This window comes from Nothobranchius furzeri, chromosome 1 (assembly GCF_043380555.1).
Source record: "Nothobranchius furzeri strain GRZ-AD chromosome 1, NfurGRZ-RIMD1, whole genome shotgun sequence".
NCBI classification, from domain to species: Eukaryota; Metazoa; Chordata; class Actinopteri; order Cyprinodontiformes; family Nothobranchiidae; genus Nothobranchius; species Nothobranchius furzeri.
The window spans coordinates 4846462-4872806 of record NC_091741.1 but is presented as its reverse complement, the minus strand read 5'-3'; positions in this window follow the sequence as shown (position 1 = coordinate 4872806).

Sequence of the window (26345 nt, the reverse complement as noted above, 5' to 3'; positions counted from 1 at the left end):
TTTCTTGGGCCCCTCTCCTGGAGGCCCTCTGTCAGACCCAGTGTTGACATGTGTCAAGACGCTCCACGGGGCGCGTCTTGCTTGGGCTTCTCTCCTGGAGGCCCTCAGTCAGACCCATTGTTGACATGTGGCAAGACGCTCCTCGGGGCGCGTCTTGCTTGGACCTCTCTCCTGGAGGCGCTCAGTCAGAACCAGAGGTGACATGTGGCAAGACGCTCCTCGGGGCGCGTCTTGCTTGGGCCTCTCTCCTGGAGGCCCTCTGTCAGACCCAGTGTTGACATGTGGCAAGACGCTCCTCCGGGCGCATCTTGATTGGGCCTCTCTCCTGGAGGCCCTCAGTAAGACCCATTGTTGACATGTGGCAAGACGCTCCTCGGGGCGCGTATTGCTTGGGCCTCTCTCCAGAAGGCCCTCAATAAGACCCAGTGTTTACATGTGGCAAGACGCTCCACGGGGCGCGTCTTGCTTGGGCTTCTCTCCTGGAGGCCCTCAGTCAGACCCATTGTTGACATGTGGCAAGACGCTCCTCGGGGCGCGTCTTGCTTGGGCCTCTCTCCTGGAGGCGCTCAGTCAGACCGAGTTGTGACATGTGGCAAGACGCTCCTCGGGGCGCGTCTTGCTTGGACCTCTCTCCTGGAGGCGCTCAGTTAGACCGAGTAGTGACATGTCGCAAGACGCTCCTTGGTGCGCGTCTTGCTTGGGCCTCTCTCATGGAGGCCCTCTGTCAGACCCAGTGTTGACATGTGGCAAGACGCTCCTCGGGGCGCGTCTTGCTTGGGCCTCTCTCCTGGAGGCGCTCAGTCAGAACCAGAGGTGACATGTGGCAAGACGCTCCTCGGGGTGCGTCTTGCTTGTGCCTCTCTCCTGGAGGCCCTCTGTCAGACCCAGTGTTGACATGTGGCAAAACGCTCCTCCGGGCGCATCTTGCTTGGGCCTCTCTCCTGGAGGCCCTCAGTAAGACCCATTGTATACATGTGGCAAGACGCTCCTCGGGGCGCGTCTTGCTTGGGCCTCTCTCCAGAAGGCCCTCAATCAGACCCAGTGTTGACATGTGGCAAGACGCTCCTCGGGGCGCGTCTTGCTTGGGCTTCTCTCATGGAGGCCCTCAGTCAGACCCAGTGTTGACATGTGTCAAGACGCTCCTCGGGGCGTTTCTTGCTTGGGCCTCTCTCCTGGAGGCGCTCAAACAGACCGAGTAGTGACATGTGGCAAGACGCTCCTCGGGGCGCGTCTTGCTGGGGCTTCTCTCATGGAGGCACTCAGTCAGATCCAGTGTTGACATGTGGCAAGACGCTCCTCGGGGCGCGGCTTACTTGGACCTCTCTCCCTGAGGTGCTCAGTCAGACCCAATGTTGACATTTGGCAAGACACTCCTCGGGGCGCGTCTTGCTTGGGCCTCTCTCATGGAGGCCCTCTGTCAGACCCAGTGTTGACATGTGTCAAGACGCTCCTCGGGGGGCGTCTTGCTTTGGCCTCTCTCCTGGAGGCGCTCAGTCTGACCGAGTGCTGACATGTGGCAAGAAGCTCCTCGGGGCGCGTCTTGCTTGGGCTTCTCACCTGGAGGCCCTCAGTAAGAACCATTGTTGACATGTGGCAAGACGCTCCTCGGGGCGCGTCTTGCTTGGGCCTCTCTCCAGAAGGCCCTCAATCAGACCCAGTGTTGACACGTGGCAAGACGCTCCTCGGGGCGCGTCTTGCTTGGGCCTCTCTCCTGGAGGCGCTCAGTCAGACCAAGTGGTGACATGTGGCAAGACACTCCTCGGGGCGCGTCTTGCTTGGGCCTCTCTCCTGGAGGCCCTCTGTCAGACCCAGTGTTGACATGTGGCAAGACACTCCTCGGGGCGCGTCTTGCTTGGGCCTCTCTCATGGAGGCCCTCTGTCAGACCCAGTGTTGACATGTGTCAAGACGCTCCTCGGGGCGCGTCTTGCTTTGGCCTCTCTCCTGGAGGCGCTCAGTCAGACCGAGTGCTGACATGTGGCAAGAAGCTCCTCGGGGCGCGTCTTGCTTGGGCTTCTCTCCTGGAGGCGCTCAGTCAGACTGAGTAGTGACATGTGGCCTGACGCTCCTCGGGGCGCGTGTTGCTTGGGCCTCTCTCCTGGAGGCGCTCAGTCAGACCAAGTGGTGACATGTGGCAAGACGCTCCTCGGGGCGCGTCTTGCTTGGGCCTCTCTCCAGAAGGCCCTCAATCAGACCCAGTGTTGACAAGTGGCAAGACGCTCCTCGGGGCGCGTCTTGCTTGGGCCTCTCTCCTGGAGGCGCTCAGTCAGAATGAGTAGTGACATGCGGTCTGACGCTCCTCGGGGCGCGTGTTGCTTGGGCCTCTCTCCTGGAGGCGCTCAGTCAGACCAAGTGGTGACATGTGGCAAGACACTTCTCGGGGCGCGTCTTGCTTGGGCCTCTCTCCTGGAGGCCCTCTGTCAGACCCAGTGTTGACATGTGGCAAGACACTCCTCGGGGCGCGTCTTGCTTGGGCCTCTCTCATGGAGGCCCTCTGTCAGACCCAGTGTTGACATGTGTCAAGACGCTCCTCGGGCCGCGTGTTGCTTAAGCTTCTCTCCTGGAGGCCCTCAGTCAGACCCATTGTTGACATGTGGCAAGACGCTCCTCGGGGCGCGTCTTGCTGGGGCCTCTCTCCTGGAGGCGCTCAGTCAGACCGAGTGCTGACATTTGGCAAGACGCTTCTCGGGGCGCGTTTTGCTTGGGCTTCTCTCCTGGAGGCGCTCAGACAGACCCAGTGTTGACATGTGACAAGACGCTCCTTGGGGCGCATCTTGCTTGGGCCTCTCTCCTGGAGGCGCTCAGTCAGAACCAGAGGTGACATGTGGCAAGACGCTCCTCGGGGCGCGTCTTGCTTGGGCCTCTCTCCTGGAGGCCCTCTGTCAGACCCAGTGTTGACATGTGACAAGACGCTCCTTGGGGCGCATCTTGCTTGGGCCTCTCTCCTGGAGGCGCTCAGTCAGAACCAGAGGTGACATGTGGCAAGACGCTCCTCGGGGCGCGTCTTGCTTGGGCCTCTCTCCTGGAGGCCCTCTGTCAGACCCAGTGTTGACATGTGGCAAGACGCTCCTCCGGGCGCATCTTCCTTGGGCCTCTCTCCTGGAGGCCCTCAGTCAGACCCATTGTTGACATGTATCAAGACGCTCCTCGGGGCGTGTCTTGCTTTGGCCTCTCTCCTGGAGGCGCTCAGTCAGACCCAGTGTTGACATGTGGCAAGACGCTCCTCTGGGCGCGTCTTGCTTGGGCTTCTCTCCTGGAGGCCCTCAGTCAGACCCATTGTTGACATGTGGCAAGACGCTCCTCGGGGCACGTCTTGCTTGGGCCTCTCTCCTGGAGGCGCTCAGTCAGACCGAGTAGTGACATGTGGCAAGACGCTCCTCGGGGCTCGTCTTGCTTGGACCTCCCTCCTGGAGGCGCTCAGTCAGACCGAGTAGTGACATTTGGCAAGACGCTCCTCGGGGCGCGTCTTGCTTGGGCCTCTCTCCTGGAGGCGCTCAGTCAGACCGAGTGCTGACATAAGGCAAGACGCTCCTCGGGGCGCGTCTTGCTGGGGCCTCTCTCCTGGAGGTGCTCAATCAGACCCAGTGGTGACACGTGGCAAGACGCTCCTCTGGGCGCGTCTTGCTTGGGCCTCTCTCCTGGAGGAGCTCAGTCAGACCCAGTGGTGACACGTGGCAAGACGCTCCTCGAGGCGCATCTTGCTTGGGCCTCTCTCCTGGAGGCGCTAAGTCAGACCCAGTGTTGACATGTGGCAAGACGTTCCTCGGGGCGCGTCTTGCTTGGGCCTCTCTCCTGGAGGCGCTCAGTCAGACACAGTGTTGACATGTGGCAAGACACTCCTCGGGGCGCGTCTTGCTTGGGCTTCTCTCATGGAGGCCCTCAGTAAGACCCATTGTTGACATGTGGAAAGAAGCTCCTCGGGGCGCGTCTTGCTTTGGCTTCTCTCCTGGAGGCCCTCAGTCAGACCCATTGTTGACATGTGGCAAGACGCTCCTCGGGGCGCGTATTGCTCGGGCCTCTCTCCTGGATGCCCTCTGTCAGACCCAGTGTTGACATGTGGCAAGACGCTCCTCGGGGCACGTCTTGCTTGGGCCTCTCTCCTGGAGGCGCTCAGTCAGACCGAGTAGTGACATGTGGCAAGACGCTCCTCGGGGCGCGTCTTGCTTGGGCTTCTCTCATGGAGGCCCTCAGTAAGACCCATTGTTGACATGTGGAAAGAAGCTCCTCGGGGCGCGTCTTGCTTTGGCTTCTCTCCTGGAGGCCCTCAGTCAGACCCATTGTTGACATGTGGCAAGACGCTCCTCGGGGCGCGTATTGCTTGGGCCTCTCTCCTGGATGCCCTCTGTCAGACCCAGTGTTGACATGTGGCAAGACTCTCCTCGGGGCGCGTCTTGCTTGGGCTTCTCTCATGGAGGCCCTCAGTCAGACCCAGTGTTGACATGTGTCAAGACGCTCCTCGGGGCGTGTCTTGCTTGGGCTTCTCTCCTGGAGGCGCTCAGTCAGACCCAGTGTTGACATGTGGCAAGACGCTCCTCGGGGCGCTTCTTGCTTGGGCTTCTCTCCTGGAGGCCCTCAGTCAGACCCATTGTTGACATGTGGCAAGACGCTCCTCGGGGCGCGTCTTGCTTGGGCCTCTCTCCTGGAGGCGCTCAGTCAGACCCAGTGTTGACATGTGGCAAGACGCTCCACGGGGCGCGTCTTGCTTGGGCTTCTCTCCTGGAGGCCCTCAGTCAGACCCATTGTTGACATGTGGCAAGACGCTCCTCGGGGCACGTCTTGCTTGGGCCTCTCTCCTGGAGGCGCTCAGTCAGACCGAGTAGTGACATGTGGCAAGACGCTCCTCGGGGCGCGTCTTGCTTGGACCTCTCTCCTGGAGGCGCTCAGTTAGACCGAGTAGTGACATGTCGCAAAACGCTCCTCGGGGCGCGTCTTGCTTGGGCCTCTCTCATGGAGGCCCTCTGTCAGACCCAGTGTTGACATGTGGCAAGACGCTCCTCGGGGCGCGTCTTGCTTGGGCCTCTCTCCTGGAGGCGCTCAGTCAGAACCAGAGGTGACATGTGGCAAGACGGTCCTCGGGGTGCGTCTTGCTTGGGCCTCTCTCCTGGAGGCCCTCTGTCAGACCCAGTGTTGACATGTGGCAAAACGCTCCTCCGGGCGCATCTTGCTTGGGCCTCTCTCCTGGAGGCCCTCAGTAAGACCCATTGTATACATGTGGCAAGACGCTCCTCGGGGCGCGTCTTGCTTGGGCCTCTCTCCAGAAGGCCCTCTGTCAGACCCAGTGTTGACATGTGGCAAGACGCTCCTCCGGGCGCATCTTGCTTGGGCCTCTCTCCTGGAGGCCCTCAGTAAGAGCCATTGTTGACATGTGGCAAGACGCTCCTCGGGGCGCGTATTGCTTGGGCCTCTCTCCAGAAGGCCCTCAATAAGACCCAGTGTTGACATGTGGCAAGACGCTCCACGGGGCGCGTCTTGCTTGGGCTTCTCTCCTGGAGGCCCTCAGTCAGACCCATTGTTGACATGTGGCAAGACGCTCCTCGGGGCGCGTCTTGCTTGGGCCTCTCTCCTGGATGCGCTCAGTCAGACCCAGTGTTGACATGTGGCAAGACGCTCCACGGGGCGCGTCTTGCTTGGGCTTCTCTCCTGGAGGCGCTCAGTCAGACCCAGTGTTGACATGTGGCAAGACGCTCCTCGGGGCACGTCTTGCTTGGGCCTCTCTCCTGGAGGCGCTCAGTCAGACCGAGTAGTGACATGTGGCAAGACGCTCCTCGGGGCGCGTCTTGCTTGGACCTCTCTCCTGGAGGCGCTCAGTTAGACCGAGTAGTGACATGTCGCAAGACGCTCCTCGGGGCGCGTCTTGCTTGGGCCTCTCTCATGGAGGCCCTCTGTCAGACCCAGTGTTGACATGTGGCAAGACGCTCCTCGGGGCGCGTCTTGCTTGGGCCTCTCTCCTGGAGGCGCTCAGTCAGAACCAGAGGTGACATGTGGCACGACGCTCCTCGGGGTGCGTCTTGCTTGGGCCTCTCTCCTGGAGGCCCTCTGTCAGACCCAGTGTTGACATGTGGCAAAACGCTCCTCCGGGCGCATCTTGCTTGGGCCTCTCTCCTGGAGGCCCTCAGTAAGACCCATTGTATACATGTGGCAAGACGCTCCTCGAGGCGCGTCTTGCTTGGGCCTCTCTCCAGAAGGCCCTCAATCAGACCCAGTGTTGACATGTGGCAAGACGCTCCTCGGGGCGCGTCTTGCTTGGGCTTCTCTCATGGAGGCCCTCAGTCAGACCCAGTGTTGACATGTGTCAAGACGCTCCTCGGGGCGTGTCTTGCTTGGGCCTCTCTCCTGGAGGCGCTCAAACAGACCGAGTAGTGACATGTGGCAAGACGCTCCTCGGGGCGCGTCTTGCTGGGGCTTCTCTCATGGAGGCACTCAGTCAGATCCAGTGTTGACATGTGGCAAGACGCTCCTCGGGGCGTGTCTTGCTTGGACCTCTCTCCCTGAGGCGCTCAGTCAGACCGAGTAGTGACATGTGGAAAGACGCTCCTCGGGGCGCGTCTTGCTTGGACCTCTCTCCCTGAGGCGCTCAGTCAGACCCAGTGTTGACATTTGGCAAGACACTCCTCGGGGCGCGTCTTGCTTGGGCCTCTCTCATGGAGGCCCTCTGTCAGACCCAGTGTTGACATGTGTCAAGACGCTCCTCGGGGGGCGTCTTGCTTTGGCCTCTCTCCTGGAGGCGCTCAGTCAGACCGAGTGCTGACATGTGGCAAGAAGCTCCTCGGGGCGCGTCTTGCTTGGGCTTCTCACCTGGAGGCCCTCAGTAAGAACCATTGTTGACATGTGGCAAGACGCTCCTCGGGGCGCGTCTTGCTTGGGCCTCTCTCCAGAAGGCCCTCAATCAGACCCAGTGTTGACACGTGGCAAGACGCTCCTCGGGGCGCGTCTTGCTTGGGCCTCTCTCCTGGAGGCGCTCAGTCAGACCAAGTGGTGACATGTGGCAAGACACTCCTCGGGGCGCGTCTTGCTTGGGCCTCTCTCCTGGAGGCCCTCTGTCAGACCCAGTGTTGACATGTGGCAAGACACTCCTCGGGGCGCGTCTTGCTTGGGCCTCTCTCATGGAGGCCCTCTGTCAGACCCAGTGTTGACATGTGTCAAGACGCTCCTCGGGGCGCGTCTTGCTTTGGCCTCTCTCCTGGAGGCGCTCAGTCAGACCGAGTGCTGACATGTGGCAAGAAGCTCCTCGGGGCGCGTCTTGCTTGGGCTTCTCTCCTGGAGGCCCTCAGTAAGACCCATTGTTGACATGTGGCAAGACGCTCCTCGTGGTGCGTCTTGCTTGGGCCTCTCTCCAGAAGGCCCTCAATCAGACCCAGTGTTGACACGTGGCAAGACGCTCCTCGGGGCGCGTCTTGCTTGGGCCTCTCTCCTGGAGGCGTTCAGTCAGACTGAGTAGTGACATGTGGCCTGACGCTCCTCGGGGCGCGTCTTGCCTGGGCCTCTCTCCTGGAGGCGCTCAGTCAGACCCAGTGGTGACATGTGGCAAGACACTCCTCGGGGCGCGTCTTTCTTGGGCCCCTCTCCTGGAGGCCCTCTGTCAGACCCAGTGTTGACATGTGTCAAGACGCTCCACGGGGCGCTTCTTGCTTGGGCTTCTCTCCTGGAGGCCCTCAGTCAGACCCATTGTTGACATGTGGCAAGACGCTCCTCGGGGCGCGTCTTGCTTGGACCTCTCTCCTGGAGGCGCTCAGTCAGAACCAGAGGTGACATGTGGCAAGACGCTCCTCGGGGCGCGTCTTGCTTGGGCCTCTCTCCTGGAGGCCCTCTGTCAGACCCAGTGTTGACATGTGTTAAGACGCTCCTCCGGGCGCATCTTGCTTGGGCCTCTCTCCTGGAGGCCCTCAGTAAGACCCATTGTTGACATGTGGCAAGACGCTCCTCGGGGCGCGTATTGCTTGGGCCTCTCTCCAGAAGGCCCTCAATAAGACCCAGTGTTTACATGTGGCAAGACGCTCCACGGGGCGCGTCTTGCTTGGGCTTCTCTCCTGGAGGCCCTCAGTCAGACCCATTGTTGACATGTGGCAAGACGCTCCTCGGGGCGCATCTTGCTTGGGCCTCTCTCCTGGAGGCGCTCAGTCAGACCGAGTTGTGACATGTGGCAAGACGCTCCTCGGGGCGCGTCTTGCTTGGACCTCTCTCCTGGAGGCGCTCAGTTAGACCGAGTAGTGACATGTCGCAAGACGCTCCTCGGGGCGCGTCTTGCTTGGGCCTCTCTCATGGAGGCCCTCTGTCAGACCCAGTGTTGACCTGTGGCAAGACGCTCCTCGGGGCGCGTCTTGCTTGGGCCTCTCTCCTGGAGGCGCTCAGTCAGAACCAGAGGTGACATGTGGCAAGACGCTCCTCGGGGTGCGTCTTGCTTGTGCCTCTCTCCTGGAGGCCCTCTGTCAGACCCAGTGTTGACATGTGGCAAAACGCTCCTCCGGGCGCATCTTGCTTGGGCCTCTCTCCTGGAGGCCCTCAGTAAGACCCATTGTATACATGTGGCAAGACGCTCCTCGGGGCGCGTCTTGCTTGGGCCTCTCTCCAGAAGGCCCTCAATCAGACCCAGTGTTGACATGTGGCAAGACGCTCCTCGGGGCGCGTCTTGCTTGGGCTTCTCTCATGGAGGCCCTCAGTCAGACCCAGTGTTGACATGTGTCAAGACGCTCCTCGGGGCGTGTCTTGCTTGGGCCTCTCTCCTGGAGGCGCTCAAACAGACCGAGTAGTGACATGTGGCAAGACGCTCCTCGGGGCGCGTCTTGCTGGGGCTTCTCTCATGGAGGCACTCAGTCAGATCCAGTGTTGACATGTGGCAAGACGCTCCTCGGGGCGCGGCTTGCTTGGACCTCTCTCCCTGAGGCGCTCAGTCAGACCCAATGTTGACATTTGGCAAGACACTCCTCGGGGCGCGTCTTGCTTGGGCCTCTCTCATGGAGGCCCTCTGTCAGACCCAGTGTTGACATGTGTCAAGACGCTCCTCGGGGGGCGTCTTGCTTTGGCCTCTCTCCTGGAGGCGCTCAGTCTGACCGAGTGCTGACATGTGGCAAGAAGCTCCTCGGGGCGCGTCTTGCTTGGGCTTCTCACCTGGAGGCCCTCAGTAAGAACCATTGTTGACATGTGGCAAGACGCTCCTCGGGGCGCGTCTTGCTTGGGCCTCTCTCCAGAAGGCCCTCAATCAGACCCAGTGTTGACACGTGGCAAGACGCTCCTCGGGGCGCGTCTTGCTTGGGCCTCTCTCCTGGAGGCGCTCAGTCAGACCAAGTGGTGACATGTGGCAAGACACTCCTCGGGGCGCGTCTTGCTTGGGCCTCTCTCCTGGAGGCCCTCTGTCAGACTCAGTGTTGATATGTGGCAAGACACTCCTCGGGGCGCGTCTTGCTTGGGCCTCTCTCATGGAGGCCCTCTGTCAGACCCAGTGTTGACATGTGTCAAGACGCTCCTCGGGGCGCGTCTTGCTTTGGCCTCTCTCCTGGAGGCGCTCAGTCAGACCGAGTGCTGACATGTGGCAAGAAGCTCCTCGGGGCGCGTCTTGCTTGGGCTTCTCTCCTGGAGGCCCTCAGTAAGACCCATTGTTGACATGTGGCAAGACGCTCCTCGGGGCGCGTCTTGCTTGGGCCTCTCTCCTGGAGGAGCTCAGTCAGACTGAGTAGTGACATGTGGCCTGACGCTCCTCGGGGCGCGTGTTGCTTGGGCCTCTCTCCTGGAGGCGCTCAGTCAGACCAAGTGGTGACATGTGGCAAGACGCTCCTCGGGGCGCGTCTTGCTTGGGCCTCTCTCCAGAAGGCCCTCAATCAGACCCAGTGTTGACAAGTGGCAAGACGCTCCTCGGGGCGCGTCTTGCTTGGGCCTCTCTCCTGGAGGCGCTCAGTCAGAATGAGTAGTGACATGCGGTCTGACGCTCCTCGGGGCGCGTGTTGCTTGGGCCTCTCTCCTGGAGGCGCTCAGTCAGACCAAGTGGTGACATGTGGCAAGACACTTCTCGGGGCGCGTCTTGCTTGGGCCTCTCTCCTGGAGGCCCTCTGTCAGACCCAGTGTTGACATGTGGCAAGACACTCCTCGGGGCGCGTCTTGCTTGGGCCTCTCTCATGGAGGCCCTCTGTCAGACCCAGTGTTGACATGTGTCAAGACGCTTCTCGGGGCGCGTCTTGCTTTGGCCTCTCTCCTGGAGGCGCTCAGTCAGACCGAGTGCTGACATGTTGCAAGACGCTCCTCGGGCCGCGTGTTGCTTAAGCTTCTCTCCTGGAGGCCCTCAGTCAGACCCATTGTTGACATGTGGCAAGACGCTCCTCGGGGCGCGTCTTGCTGGGGCCTCTCTCCTGGAGGCGCTCAGTCAGACCGAGTGCTGACATTTGGCAAGACGCTTCTCGGGGCGCGTTTTGCTTGGGCTTCTCTCCTGGAGGCGCTCAGACAGACCCAGTGTTGACATGTGACAAGACGCTCCTTGGGGCGCATCTTGCTTGGGCCTCTCTCCTGGAGGCGCTCAGTCAGAACCAGAGGTGACATGTGGCAAGACGCTCCTCGGGGCGCGTCTTGCTTGGGCCTCTCTCCAGAAGGCCCTCAATCAGACCCAGTGTTGACATGTGGCAAGACGCTCCTCGGGGCGCGTCTTGCTTGGGCTTCTCTCATGGAGGCCCTCAGTCAGACCCAGTGTTGACATGTGTCAAGACGCTCCTCGGGGCGTGTCTTGCTTGGGCCTCTCTCCTGGAGGCGCTCAAACAGACCGAGTAGTGACATGTGGCAAGACGCTCCTCGGGGCGCGTCTTGCTGGGGCTTCTCTCATGGAGGCACTCAGTCAGATCCAGTGTTGACATGTGGCAAGACGCTCCTCGGGGCGCGGCTTGCTTGGACCTCTCTCCCTGAGGCGCTCAGTCAGACCCAATGTTGACATTTGGCAAGACACTCCTCGGGGCGCGTCTTGCTTGGGCCTCTCTCATGGAGGCCCTCTGTCAGACCCAGTGTTGACATGTGTCAAGACGCTCCTCGGGGGGCGTCTTGCTTTGGCCTCTCTCCTGGAGGCGCTCAGTCTGACCGAGTGCTGACATGTGGCAAGAAGCTCCTCGGGGCGCGTCTTGCTTGGGCTTCTCACCTGGAGGCCCTCAGTAAGAACCATTGTTGACATGTGGCAAGACGCTCCTCGGGGCGCGTCTTGCTTGGGCCTCTCTCCAGAAGGCCCTCAATCAGACCCAGTGTTGACACGTGGCAAGACGCTCCTCGGGGCGCGTCTTGCTTGGGCCTCTCTCCTGGAGGCGCTCAGTCAGACCAAGTGGTGACATGTGGCAAGACACTCCTCGGGGCGCGTCTTGCTTGGGCCTCTCTCCTGGAGGCCCTCTGTCAGACTCAGTGTTGATATGTGGCAAGACACTCCTCGGGGCGCGTCTTGCTTGGGCCTCTCTCATGGAGGCCCTCTGTCAGACCCAGTGTTGACATGTGTCAAGACGCTCCTCGGGGCGCGTCTTGCTTTGGCCTCTCTCCTGGAGGCGCTCAGTCAGACCGAGTGCTGACATGTGGCAAGAAGCTCCTCGGGGCGCGTCTTGCTTGGGCTTCTCTCCTGGAGGCCCTCAGTAAGACCCATTGTTGACATGTGGCAAGACGCTCCTCGGGGCGCGTCTTGCTTGGGCCTCTCTCCTGGAGGCGCTCAGTCAGACTGAGTAGTGACATGTGGCCTGACGCTCCTCGGGGCGCGTGTTGCTTGGGCCTCTCTCCTGGAGGCGCTCAGTCAGACCAAGTGGTGACATGTGGCAAGACGCTCCTCGGGGCGCGTCTTGCTTGGGCCTCTCTCCAGAAGGCCCTCAATCAGACCCAGTGTTGACAAGTGGCAAGACGCTCCTCGGGGCGCGTCTTGCTTGGGCCTCTCTCCTGGAGGCGCTCAGTCAGAATGAGTAGTGACATGCGGTCTGACGCTCCTCGGGGCGCGTGTTGCTTGGGCCTCTCTCCTGGAGGCGCTCAGTCAGACCAAGTGGTGACATGTGGCAAGACACTTCTCGGGGCGCGTCTTGCTTGGGCCTCTCTCCTGGAGGCCCTCTGTCAGACCCAGTGTTGACATGTGGCAAGACACTCCTCGGGGCGCGTCTTGCTTGGGCCTCTCTCATGGAGGCCCTCTGTCAGACCCAGTGTTGACATGTGTCAAGACGCTTCTCGGGGCGCGTCTTGCTTTGGCCTCTCTCCTGGAGGCGCTCAGTCAGACCGAGTGCTGACATGTGGCAAGACGCTCCTCGGGCCGCGTGTTGCTTAAGCTTCTCTCCTGGAGGCCCTCAGTCAGACCCATTGTTGACATGTGGCAAGACGCTCCTCGGGGCGCGTCTTGCTGGGGCCTCTCTCCTGGAGGCGCTCAGTCAGACCGAGTGCTGACATTTGGCAAGACGCTTCTCGGGGCGCGTTTTGCTTGGGCTTCTCTCCTGGAGGCGCTCAGACAGACCCAGTGTTGACATGTGACAAGACGCTCCTTGGGGCGCATCTTGCTTGGGCCTCTCTCCTGGAGGCGCTCAGTCAGAACCAGAGGTGACATGTGGCAAGACGCTCCTCGGGGCGCGTCTTGCTTGGGCCTCTCTCCTGGAGGCCCTCTGTCAGACCCAGTGTTGACATGTGGCAAGACGCTCCTCCGGGCGCATCTTCCTTGGGCCTCTCTCCTGGAGGCCCTCAGTCAGACCCATTGTTGACATGTATCAAGACGCTCCTCGGGGCGCGTCTTGCTTGGGCCTCTCTCCTGGAGGCGCTCAGTAAGACCGAGTGCTGACAGAAGGCAAGACGCTCCTCGGGGCGCTCATTGCTTGGGCCTCTCTCCTGAATGCCCTCTGTCAGACCGAGTGTTGACATGTGGCAAGACTCTCCTCGGGGCGCGTCTTGCTTGGGCTTCTCTCATGGAGGCCCTCAGTCCGACCCAGTGTTGACATGTGTCAAGACGCTCCTCGGGGCGTGTCTTGCTTTGGCCTCTCTCCTGGAGGCGCTCAGTCAGACCCAGTGTTGACATGTGGCAAGACGCTCCTCTGGGCGCGTCTTGCTTGGGCTTCTCTCCTGGAGGCCCTCAGTCAGACCCATTGTTGACATGTGGCAAGACGCTCCTCGGGGCACGTCTTGCTTGGGCCTCTCTCCTGGAGGCGCTCAGTCAGACCGAGTAGTGACATGTGGCAAGACGCTCCTCGGGGCTCGTCTTGCTTGGACCTCCCTCCTGGAGGCGCTCAGTCAGACCGAGTAGTGACATTTGGCAAGACGCTCCTCGGGGCGCGTCTTGCTTAGGCCTCTCTCCTGGAGGCGCTCAGTCAGACCGAGTGCTGACATAAGGCAAGACGCTCCTCGGGGCGCGTCTTGCTGGGGCCTCTCTCCTGGAGGTGCTCAATCAGACCCAGTGGTGACACGTGGCAAGACGCTCCTCTGGGCGCGTCTTGCTTGGGCCTCTCTCCTGGAGGAGCTCAGTCAGACCCAGTGGTGACACGTGGCAAGACGCTCCTCGAGGCGCATCTTGCTTGGGCCTCTCTCCTGGAGGCGCTAAGTCAGACCCAGTGTTGACATGTGGCAAGACGTTCCTCGGGGCGCGTCTTGCTTGGGCCTCTCTCCTGGAGGCGCTCAGTCAGACACAGTGTTGACATGTGGCAAGACACTCCTCGGGGCGCGTCTTGCTTGGGCTTCTCTCATGGAGGCCCTCAGTAAGACCCATTGTTGACATGTGGAAAGAAGCTCCTCGGGGCGCGTCTTGCTTTGGCTTCTCTCCTGGAGGCCCTCAGTCAGACCCATTGTTGACATGTGGCAAGACGCTCCTCGGGGCGCGTATTGATTGGGCCTCTCTCCTGGATGCCCTCTGTCAGACCCAGTGTTGACATGTGGCAAGACGCTCCTCGGGGCACGTCTTGCTTGGGCCTCTCTCCTGGAGGCGCTCAGTCAGATTGAGTAGTGACATGTGGCAACACGCTCCTCGGGGCGCGTCTTGCTTGGACCTCTCTCCTGGAGGCGCTCAGTTAGACCGAGTAGTGACATGTCGCAAAACGCTCCTCGGGGCGCGTCTTGCTTGGGCCTCTCTCATGGAGGCCCTCTGTCAGACCCAGTGTTGACATGTGGCAAGACGCTCCTCGGGGCGCGTCTTGCTTGGGCCTCTCTCCTGGAGGCGCTCAGTCAGAACCAGAGGTGACATGTGGCAAGACGCTCCTCGGGGTGCGTCTTGCTTGGGCCTCTCTCCTGGAGGCCCTCTGTCAGACCCAGTGTTGACATTTGGCAAAACGCTCCTCCGGGCGCATCTTGCTTGGGCCTCTCTCCTGGAGGCCCTCAGTAAGACCCATTGTATACATGTGGCAAGACGCTCCTCGGGGCGCGTCTTGCTTGGGCCTCTCTCCAGAAGGCCCTCAATCAGACCCAGTGTTGACATGTGGCAAGACGCTCCTCGGGGCGCGTCTTGCTTGGGCTTCTCTCATGGGTGCCCTCAGTCAGACCCAGTGTTGACATGTGTCAAGACGCTCCTCGGGGCGTGTCTTGCTTGGGCCTCTCTCCTGGAGGCGCTCAAACAGACTGAGTAGTGACATGTGGTAAGAGGCTCCTCGGGGCGCGTCTTGCTGGGGCTTCTCTCATGGAGGCACTCAGTCAGATCCAGTGTTGACATGGGGCAAGACGCTCCTCGGGGCGCGTCTTGCTTGGACCTCTCTCCCTGAGGCGCTCAGTCAGACCGAGTAGTGACATGTGGCAAGAAGCTCCTCGGGGCGCGTCTTGCTTGGGCTTCTCACCTGGAGGCCCTCAGTAAGAACCATTGTTGACATGTCGCAAGACGCTCCTCGGGGCGCGTCTTGCTTGGGCCTCTCTCCAGAAGGCCCTCAATCAGACCCAGTGTTGACACGTGGCAAGACGCTCCTCGGGGCGCGTCTTGCTTGGGCCTCTCTCCTGGAGGCGCTCAGTCAGACCAAGTGGTGACATGTGGCAAGACACTCCTCGGGGCGCGTCTTGCTTGGGCCTCTCTCCTGGAGGCCCTCTGTCAGACTCAGTGTTGATATGTGGCAAGACACTCCTCGGGGCGCGTCTTGCTTGGGCCTCTCTCATGGAGGCCCTCTGTCAGACCCAGTGTTGACATGTGTCAAGACGCTCCTCGGGGCGCGTCTTGCTTTGGCCTCTCTCCTGGAGGCGCTCAGTCAGACCGAGTGCTGACATGTGGCAAGAAGCTCCTCGGGGCGCGTCTTGCTTGGGCTTCTCTCCTGGAGGCCCTCAGTAAGACCCATTGTTGACATGTGGCAAGACGCTCCTCGGGGCGCGTCTTGCTTGGGCCTCTCTCCTGGAGGCGCTCAGTCAGACTGAGTAGTGACATGTGGCCTGACGCTCCTCGGGGCGCGTGTTGCTTGGGCCTCTCTCCTGGAGGCGCTCAGTCAGACCAAGTGGTGACATGTGGCAAGACGCTCCTCGGGGCGCGTCTTGCTTGGGCCTCTCTCCAGAAGGCCCTCAATCAGACCCAGTGTTGACAAGTGGCAAGACGCTCCTCGGGGCGCGTCTTGCTTGGGCCTCTCTCCTGGAGGCGCTCAGTCAGAATGAGTAGTGACATGCGGTCTGACGCTCCTCGGGGCGCGTGTTGCTTGGGCCTCTCTCCTGGAGGCGCTCAGTCAGACCAAGTGGTGACATGTGGCAAGACACTTCTCGGGGCGCGTCTTGCTTGGGCCTCTCTCCTGGAGGCCCTCTGTCAGACCCAGTGTTGACATGTGGCAAGACACTCCTCGGGGCGCGTCTTGCTTGGGCCTCTCTCATGGAGGCCCTCTGTCAGACCCAGTGTTGACATGTGTCAAGACGCTTCTCGGGGCGCGTCTTGCTTTGGCCTCTCTCCTGGAGGCGCTCAGTCAGACCGAGTGCTGACATGTGGCAAGACGCTCCTCGGGCCGCGTGTTGCTTAAGCTTCTCTCCTGGAGGCCCTCAGTCAGACCCATTGTTGACATGTGGCAAGACGCTCCTCGGGGCGCGTCTTGCTGGGGCCTCTCTCCTGGAGGCGCTCAGTCAGACCGAGTGCTGACATTTGGCAAGACGCTTCTCGGGGCGCGTTTTGCTTGGGCTTCTCTCCTGGAGGCGCTCAGACAGACCCAGTGTTGACATGTGACAAGACGCTCCTTGGGGCGCATCTTGCTTGGGCCTCTCTCCTGGAGGCGCTCAGTCAGAACCAGAGGTGACATGTGGCAAGACGCTCCTCGGGGCGCGTCTTGCTTGGGCCTCTCTCCTGGAGGCCCTCTGTCAGACCCAGTGTTGACATGTGGCAAGACGCTCCTCCGGGCGCATCTTCCTTGGGCCTCTCTCCTGGAGGCCCTCAGTCAGACCCATTGTTGACATGTATCAAGACGCTCCTCGGGGCGCGTCTTGCTTGGGCCTCTCTCCTGGAGGCGCTCAGTAAGACCGAGTGCTGACAGAAGGCAAGACGCTCCTCGGGGCGCTCATTGCTTGGGCCTCTCTCCTGAATGCCCTCTGTCAGACCGAGTGTTGACATGTGGCAAGACTCTCCTCGGGGCGCGTCTTGCTTGGGCTTCTCTCATGGAGGCCCTCAGTCCGACCCAGTGTTGACATGTGTCAAGACGCTCCTCGGGGTGTGTCTTGCTTTGGCCTCTCTCCTGGAGGCGCTCAGTCAGACCCAGTGTTGACATGTGGCAAGACGCTCCTCTGGGCGCGTCTTGCTTGGGCTTCTCTCCTGGAGGCCCTCAGTCAGACCCATTGTTGACATGTGGCAAGACGCTCCTCGGGGCACGTCTTGCTTGGGCCTCTCTCCTGGAGGCGCTCAGTCAGACCGAGTAGTGACATGTGGCAAGACGCTCCTCGGGGCTCGTCTTGCTTGGACCTCCCTCCTGGAGGCGCTCAGTCAGACCGAGTAGTGACATTTGGCAAGACGCTCCTCGGGGCGCGTCTTGCTTGGGCCTCTCTCCTGGAGGCGCTCAGTCAGACCGAGTGCTGACATAAGGCAAGACGCTCCTCGGGGCGCGTCTTGCTGGGGCCTCTCTCCTGGAGGTGCTCAATCAGACCCAGTGGTGACACGTGGCAAGACGCTCCTCTGGGCGCGTCTTGCTTGGGCCTCTCTCCTGGAGGAGCTCAGTCAGACCCAGTGGTGACACGTGGCAAGACGCTCCTCGAGGCGCATCTTGCTTGGGCCTCTCTCCTGGAGGCGCTAAGTCAGACCCAGTGTTGACATGTGGCAAGACGTTCCTCGGGGCGCGTCTTGCTTGGGCCTCTCTCCTGGAGGCGCTCAGTCAGACACAGTGTTGACATGTGGCAAGACACTCCTCGGGGCGCGTCTTGCTTGGGCTTCTCTCATGGAGGCCCTCAGTAAGACCCATTGTTGACATGTGGAAAGAAGCTCCTCGGGGCGCGTCTTGCTTTGGCTTCTCTCCTGGAGGCCCTCAGTCAGACCCATTGTTGACATGTGGCAAGACGCTCCTCGGGGCGCGTATTGCTTGGGCCTCTCTCCTGGATGCCCTCTGTCAGACCCAGTGTTGACATGTGGCAAGACGCTCCTCGGGGCACGTCTTGCTTGGGCCTCTCTCCTGGAGGCGCTCAGTCAGATTGAGTAGTGACATGTGGCAACACGCTCCTCGGGGCGCGTCTTGCTTGGACCTCTCTCCTGGAGGCGCTCAGTTAGACCGAGTAGTGACATGTCGCAAAACGCTCCTCGGGGCGCGTCTTGCTTGGGCCTCTCTCATGGAGGCCCTCTGTCAGACCCAGTGTTGACATGTGGCAAGACGCTCCTCGGGGCGCGTCTTGCTTGGGCCTCTCTCCTGGAGGCGCTCAGTCAGAACCAGAGGTGACATGTGGCAAGACGCTCCTCGGGGTGCGTCTTGCTTGGGCCTCTCTCCTGGAGGCCCTCTGTCAGACCCAGTGTTGACATGTGGCAAAACGCTCCTCCGGGCGCATCTTGCTTGGGCCTCTCTCCTGGAGGCCCTCAGTAAGACCCATTGTATACATGTGGCAAGACGCTCCTCGGGGCGCGTCTTGCTTGGGCCTCTCTCCAGAAGGCCCTCAATCAGACCCAGTGTTGACATGTGGCAAGACGCTCCTCGGGGCGCGTCTTGCTTGGGCTTCTCTCATGGGTGCCCTCAGTCAGACCCAGTGTTGACATGTGTCAAGACGCTCCTCGGGGCGTGTCTTGCTTGGGCCTCTCTCCTGGAGGCGCTCAAACAGACTGAGTAGTGACATGTGGTAAGAGGCTCCTCGGGGCGCGTCTTGCTGGGGCTTCTCTCATGGAGGCACTCAGTCAGATCCAGTGTTGACATGTGGCAAGACGCTCCTCGGGGCGCGTCTTGCTTGGACCTCTCTCCCTGAGGCGCTCAGTCAGACCGAGTAGTGACATGTGGCAAGACGCTCCTCGGGGCGCGTCTTGCTTGGACCTCTCTCCCTGAGGCGCTCAGTCAGACCTAGTGTTGACATTTGGCAAGACGCTCCTCGGGGCGCGTCTTGCTTGGGCCTCTCTCATGGAGGCCCTCTGTCAGACCCAGTGTTGACATGTGTCAAGACGCTCCTCGGGGGGCGTCTTGCTTTGGCCTCTCTCCTGGAGGCGCTCAGTCTGACCGAGTGCTGACATGTGGCAAGAAGCTCCTCGGGGCGCGTCTTGCTTGGGCTTCTCACCTGGAGGCCCTCAGTAAGAACCATTGTTGACATGTGGCAAGACGCTCCTCGGGGCGCGTCTTGCTTGGGCCTCTCTCCAGAAGGCCCTCAATCAGACCCAGTGTTGACACGTGGCAAGACGCTCCTCGGGGCGCGTCTTGCTTGGGCCTCTCTCCTGGAGGCGCTCAGTCAGACCAAGTGGTGACATGTGGCAAGACACTCCTCGGGGCGCGTCTTGCTTGGGCCTCTCTCCTGGAGGCCCTCTGTCAGACCCAGTGTTGACATGTGGCAAGACACTCCTCGGGGCGCGTCTTGCTTGGGCCTCTCTCATGGAGGCCCTCTGTCAGACCCAGTGTTGACATGTGTCAAGACGCTCCTCGGGGCGCGTCTTGCTTTGGCCTCTCTCATGGAGGCGCTCAGTCAGACCGAGTGCTGACATGTGGCAAGAAGCTCCTCGGGGCGCGTCTTGCTTGGGCTTCTCTCCTGGAGGCCCTCAGTAAGACCCATTGTTGACATGTGGCAAGACGCTCCTCGTGGTGCGTCTTGCTTGGGCCTCTCTCCAGAAGGCCCTCAATCAGACCCAGTGTTGACACGTGGCAAGACGCTCCTCGGGGCGCGTCTTGCTTGGGCCTCTCTCCTGGAGGTGCTCAGTCAGACTGAGTAGTGACATGTGGCCTGACGCTCCTCGGGGCGCGTCTTGCCTGGGCCTCTCTCCTGGAGGCGCTCAGTCAGACCCAGTGGTGACATGTGGCAAGACACTCCTCGGGGCGCGTCTTTCTTGGGCCCCTCTCCTGGAGGCCCTCTGTCAGACCCAGTGTTGACATGTGTCAAGACGCTCCACGGGGCGCGTCTTGCTTGGGCTTCTCTCCTGGAGGCCCTCAGTCAGACCCATTGTTGACATGTGGCAAGACGCTCCTCGGGGCGCGTCTTGCTTGGGCCTCTCTCCTGGAGGCGCTCAGTCAGAACCAGAGGTGACATGTGGCAAGACGCTCCTCGGGGCGCGTCTTGCTTGGGCCTCTCTCCTGGAGGCCCTCTGTCAGACCCAGGGTTGACATGTGGCAAGACGCTCCTCCGGGCGCATCTTCCTTGGGCCTCTCTCCTGGAGGCCCTCAGTAAGACCCATTGTTGACATGTGGCAAGACGCTCCTCGGGGCGCGTATTGCTTGGGCCTCTCTCCAGAAGGCCCTCAATAAGACCCAGTGTTGACATGTGGCAAGACGCTCCACGGGGCGCGTCTTGCTTGGGCTTCTCTCCTGGAGGCCCTCAGTCAGACCCATTGTTGACATGTGGCAAGACGCTCCTCGTGGCGCGTCTTGCTTGGGCCTCTCTCCTGGAGGCGCTCAGTCGGACCCAGTGTTTACATGTGGCAAGACGCTCCACGGGGCGCGTCTTGCTTGGGCTTCTCTCCTGGAGGCCCTCAGTCAGACCCATTGTTGACATGTGGCAAGACGCTCCTCGGGGCGCGTCTTGCTTGGGCCTCTCTCCTGGAGGCGCTCAGTCAGACCCAGTGTTTACATGTGGCAAGACGCTCCACGGGGCGCGTCTTGCTTGGGCTTCTCTCCTGGAGGCCCTCAGTCAGACCCATTGTTGACATGTGGCAAGACGCTCCTCGGGGCGCATCTTGCTTGGGCCTCTCTCCTGGAGGCCCTCAGTAAGACCCATTGTATACATGTGGCAAGACGCTCCTCGGGGCGCGTCTTGCTTGGGCCTCTCTCCAGAAGGCCCTCAATCAGACCCAGTGTTGACATGTGGCAAGACGCTCCTCGGGGCGCGTCTTGCTTGGGCTTCTCTCATGGAGGCCCTCAGTCAGACCCAGTGTTGACATGTGTCAAGACGCTCCTCGGGGCGTGTCTTGCTTGGGCCTCTCTCCTGGAGGCGCTCAAACAGACCGAGTAGTGACATGTGGCAAGACGCTCCTCGGGGCGCGTCTTGCTGGGGCTTCTCTCATGGAGGCACTCAGTCAGATCCAGTGTTGACATGTGGCAAGACGCTCCTCGGGGCACGTCTTGCTTGGACCTCTCTCCCTGAGGCGCTCAGTCAGACCGAGTAGTGACATGTGGCAAGACGCTCCTCGGGGCGCGTCTTGCTTGGACCTCTCTCCCTGAGGCGCTCAGTCAGACCCAGTGTTGACATTTGGCAAGACACTCCTCGGGGCGCGTCTTGCTTGGGCCTCTCTCATGGAGGCCCTCTGTCAGACCCAGTGTTGACATGTGTCAAGACACTCCTCGGGGGGCGTCTTGCTTTGGCCTCTCTCCTGGAGGCGCTCAGTCTGGTCAGACTCGGTCGAGTGCTGACATGTGGCAAGAAGCTCCTCGGGGCGTGTCTTGCTTGGGCTTCTCACCTGGAGGCCCTCAGTAAGAACCATTGTTGAGATGTGGCAAGACGCTCCTCGGGGCGCGTCTTGCTTGGGCCTCTCTCCAGAAGGCCCTCAATCAGACCCAGTGTTGACACGTGGCAAGACGCTCCTCGGGGCGCGTCTTGCTTGGGCCTCTCTCCTGGAGGCGCTCATTCAGACTGAGTAGTGACATGTGGCCTGACGCTCCTCGGGGCGCGTCTTGCCTGGGCCTCTCTCCTGGAGGCCCTCTGTCAGACCCAGTGTTGACATGTGGCAAGACACTCCTCGGGGCGCGTCTTGCTTGGGCCTCTCTCATGGAGGCGCTCAGTCAGACCGAGTGCTGACATGTGGCAAGAAGCTCCTCGGGGCGCATCTTGCTTGGGCTTCTCTCCTGGAGGCCCTCAGTAAGACTCATTGATGACATGTGGCAAGACGCTCCTCGGGGCGCGTCTTGCTTGGGCCTCTCTCCTGGAGGCGCTCAGTCAGACTGAGTAGTGACATGTGGCCTGACGCTCCTCGGGGCGCGTGTTGCTTGGGCCTCTCTCCTGGAGGCGCTCAGTCAGACCAAGTGGTGACATGTGGCAAGACGCTCCTCGGGGCGCGTCTTGCTTGGGCCTCTCTCCAGAAGGCCCTCAATCAGACTCAGTGTTGACACGTGGCAAGACGCTCCTCGGGGCGCGTCTTGCTTGGGCCTCTCTCCTGGAGGCGCTCAGTCAGAATGAGTAGTGAAATGCGGTCTGACGCTCCTCGGGGCGCGTGTTGCTTGGGCCTCTCTCCTGGAGGCGCTCAGTCAGACCAAGTGGTGACATGTGGCAAGACACTTCTCGGGGCGCGTCTTGCTTGGGCCTCTCTCCTGGAGGCCCTCTGTCAGACCCAGAGGAGACATGTGGCAAGACGCTCCACGGGGCGCGTCTTGCTTGGGCTTCTCTCCTGGAGGCCCTCAGTCAGACCCATTGTTGACATGTGGCAAGACGCTCCTCGGGGCACGTCTTGCTTGGGCCTCTCTCCTGGAGGCGCTCAGTCAGACCGAGTAGTGACATGTGGCAAGACGCTCCTCGGGGCGCGTCTTGCTTGGACCTCTCTCCTGGAGGCGCTCAGTTAGACCGAGTAGTGACATGTCGCAAGACGCTCCTCGGGGCGCGTCTTGCTTGGGCCTCTCTCATAGAGGCCCTCTGTCAGACCCAGTGTTTACATGTGGCAAGACGCTCCTCGGGGTGCGTCTTGCTTGGGCCTCTCTCCTGGAGGCCCTCTGTCAGACCCAGTGTTGACATGTGGCAAAACGCTCCTCCGGGCGCATCTTGCTTGGGCCTCTCTCCTGGAGGCCCTCAGTAAGACCCATTGTATACATGTGGCAAGACGCTCCTCGGGGCGCGTCTTGCTTGGGCCTCTCTCCAGAAGGCCCTCAATCAGACCCAGTGTTGACATGTGGCAAGACGCTCCTCGGGGCGCGTCTTGCTTGGGCTTCTCTCATGGAGGCCCTCAGTCAGACCCAATGTTGACATGTGTCAAGACGCTCCTCGGGGCGTGTCTTGCTTGGGCCTCTCTCCTGGAGGTGCTCAAACAGACCGAGTAGTGACATGTGGCAAGACGCTCCTCGGGGCGCGTCTTGCTGGGGCTTCTCTCATGGAGGCACTCAGTCAGATCCAGTGTTGACATGTGGCAAGACGCTCCTCGGGGCACGTCTTGCTTGGACCTCTCTCCCTGAGGCGCTCAGTCAGACCGAGTAGTGACATGTGGCAAGACGCTCCTCGGGGCGCGTCTTGCTTGGACCTCTCTCCCTGAGGCGCTCAGTCAGACCCAGTGTTGACATTTGGCAAGACACTCCTCGGGGCGCGTCTTGCTTGGGCCTCTCTCATGGAGGCCCTCTGTCAGACCCAGTGTTGACATGTGTCAAGACGCTCCTCGGGGGGCGTCTTGCTTTGGCCTCTCTCCTGGAGGCGCTCAGTCTGACCGAGTGCTGACATGTGGCAAGAAGCTCCTCGGGGCGCGTCTTGCTTGGGCTTCTCACCTGGAGGCCCTCAGTAAGAACCATTGGTGACATGTGGCAAGACGCTCCTCGGGGCGCGTCTTGCTTGGGCCTCTCTCCAGAAGGCCCTCAATCAGACCCAGTGTTGACACGTGGCAAGACGCTCCTCGGGGCGCGTCTTGCTTGGGCCTCTCTCCTGGAGGCGCTCAGTCAGACCAAGTGGTGACATGTGGCAAGACACTCCTCGGGGCGCGTCTTGCTTGGGCCTCTCTCCTGGAGGCCCTCTGTCAGACCCAGTGTTGACATGTGGCAAGACACTCCTCGGGGCGCGTCTTGCTTGGGCCTCTCTCATGGAGGCGCTCAGTCAGACCGAGTGCTGACATGTGGCAAGAAGCTCCTCGGGGCGCGTCTTGCTTGGGCTTCTCTCCTGGATGCCCTCAGTAAGACTCATTGTTGACATGTGGCAAGACGCTCCTCGGGGCGCGTCTTGCTTGGGCCTCTCTCCTGGAGGCGCTCAGTCAGACTGAGTAGAGACATGTGGCCTGACGCTCCTCGGGGCGCGTGTTGCTTGGGCCTCTCTCCTGGAGGCGCTCAGTCAGACCAAGTGGTGACATGTGGCAAGACGCTCCTCGGGGCGCGTCTTGCTTGGGCCTCTCTCCAGAAGGCCCTCAATCAGACCCAGTGTTGACACGTGGCAAGACGCTCCTCGGGGCGCGTCTTGCTTGGGCCTCTCTCCTGGAGGCGCTCAGTCAGAATGAGTAGTGACATGCGGTCTGACGCTCCTCGGGGCGCGTCTTGCTTGGGCCTCTCTCCTGGAGGCGCTCAGTCAGACCAAGTGGTGACATGTGGCAAGACACTCCTCGGGGAGCGTCTTGCTTGGGCCTCTCTCATGGAGGCCCTCTGTCAGACCCAGTGTTGACATGTGTCAAGACGCTCCTCGGGGCGCGTCTTGCTTTGGCCTCTCTCCTGGAGGCGCTCAGTCAGACCGAGTGCTGACATGTGGCAAGACGCTCCTCGGGCCGCGTGTTGCTTGGGCTTCTCTCCTGGAGGCCCTCAGTCAGACCCATTGTTGACATGTGGCAAGACGCTCCTCGGGGCGCGTCTTGCTTGGGCCTCTCTCCTGGAGGCGCTCAGTCAGACCGAGTGCTGACATTTGGCAAGACACTCCTCAAAGCGCGTCTTGCTTGGGCTTCTCTCCTGGAGGCGCTCAGACAGACCCAGTGTTGACATGTGACAAGACGCTCCTCGGGGCGCGTCTTGCTTGGGCCTCTCTCCTGGAGGCGCTCAGTCAGAACCAGAGGTGACATGTGGCAAGACGCTCCTCGGGGCGCGTCTTGCTTGGGCCTCTCTCCTGGAGGCCCTCTGTCAGACCCAGTGTTGACATGTGGCAAGACGCTCCTCTGGGCGCATCTTGCTTGGGCCTCTCTCCTGGAGGCCCTCAGTCAGACCCATTGTTGACATGTGACAAGACGCTCCTCGGGGCACGTCTTGCTTGGGCCTCTCTCCTGGAGGCGCTCAGTAAGACCGAGTGCTGACATAAGGCAAGACGCTCCTCGGGGCGCTCATTGCTTTGGCCTCTCTCCTGAATTCCCTCTGTCAGACTGAGTGTTGACATGTGGCAAGACTCTCCTCGGGGCGCGTCTTGCTTGGGCTTCTCTCATGGAGGCCCTCAGTCCGACCCAGTGTTGACATGTGTCAAGACGCTCCTCGGGGCGTGTCTTGCTTGGGCCTCTCTCCTGGAGGCGCTCAGTCAGACCCAGTGTTGACATGTGTCAAGACGCTCCTCTGGGCGCGTCTTGCTTGGGCTTCTCTCCTGGAGGCCCTCAGTCAGACCCATTGTTGACATGTGGCAAGACGCTCCTCGGGGCACGTCTTGCTTGGGCCTCTCTCCTGGAGGCGCTCAGTCTGACCGAGTAGTGACATGTGGCAAGACGCTCCTCGGGGCGCGTCTTGCTTGGACCTCCCTCCTGGAGGCGCTCAGTCAGACCGAGTAGTGACATTTGGCAAGACGCTCCTCGGGGCGCGTCTTGCTTGGGCCTCTCTCCTGGAGGCGCTCAGTCAGACCGAGTGCTGACATAAGGCAAGACGCTCCTCGTGGCGCGTCTTGCTGGGGCCTCTCTCCTGGAGGTGCTCAATCAGACCCAGTGGTGACAAGTGGCAAGACGCTCCTCTGGGCGCGTCTTGCTTGGGCCTCTCTCCTGGAGGAGCTCAGTCAGACCCAGTGGTGACACGTGGCAAGACGCTCCTCGAGGCGCATCTTGCTTGGGCCTCTCTCCTGGAGGCGCTAAGTCAGACCCAGTGTTGACACGTGGCAAGACGCTCCTCGGGGCGCGTCTTGCTTGGGCCTCTCTCCTGGAGGCGCTCAGTCAGACACAGTGTTGACATGTGGCAAGACACTCCTCGGGGCGCGTCTTGCTTTGGCTTCTCTCCTGGAGGCCCTCAGTCAGACCCATTGTTGACATGTGGCAAGACGCTCCTCGGGGCGCGTATTGCTTGGGCCTCTCTCCTGGATGCCCTCTGTCAGACCCAGTGTTGACATGTGGCAAGACTCTCCTCGGGGCGCGTCTTGCTTGGGCTTCTCTCATGGAGGCCCTCAGTCAGACCCAGTGTTGACATGTGTCAAGACGCTCCTCGGGGCGTGTCTTGCTTGGGCCTCTCTCCTGGAGGCGCTCAGTCAGACCCAGTGTTGACATGTGGCAAGACGCTCCTCGGGGCGCTTCTTGCTTGGGCTTCTCTCCTGGAGGCCCTCAGTCAGACCCATTGTTGACATGTGGCAAGACGCTCCTCGGGGCACGTGTTGCTTGGACCTCTCTCCTGGAGGCGCTCAGTCAGACCGAGTAGTGACATGTGGCAAGACGCTCCTCGGGGTATGTCTTGCTTGGGCCTCTCTCCTGGAGGCGCTCAATTAGACCCAGTGTTGACATGTGGCAAGACGCTCCTCGGGGCGCGTCTTGCTTGAGCTTCTCTCCTGGAGGCCCTCAGTGAGACCCATTGTTGACATGTGGCAAGAAGCTCCTCGGGGCGCTTCTTGCTTGGGCCTCTCTCCTGGAGGCGCTCAGTCAGACCGAGTGCTGACATGTGGCAAGACGCTCCTCGGGGCGCGTCTTGCTGGGGCCTCTCTCCTGGAGGCGCTCAGTCAGACCCAGTGTTGACATGTGGCCTGACGCTCCTCGGGGCACGTCTTGCTTGGGCTTCTCTCCTGGAGGCCCTCAGTCAGACCCATTGTTGACATGTGGCAAGACGCTCCTCGGGGCACGTCTTGCTTGGGCCTCTCTCCTGGAGGCACTCAGTCAGACCGAGTAGTGACATGTGGCAAGACGCTCCTCGGGGTGCGTCTTGCTTGGACCTCTCTCCTGGAGGCGCTCAGTTAGACCGAGTAGTGACATGTCGCAAGACGCTCCTCGGGGCGCGTCTTGCTTGGGCCTCTCTCCTGGAGGCGCTCAGTCAGCCCGAGTGCTGACATAAGGCAAGACGCTCCTCGGGGCGCGTCT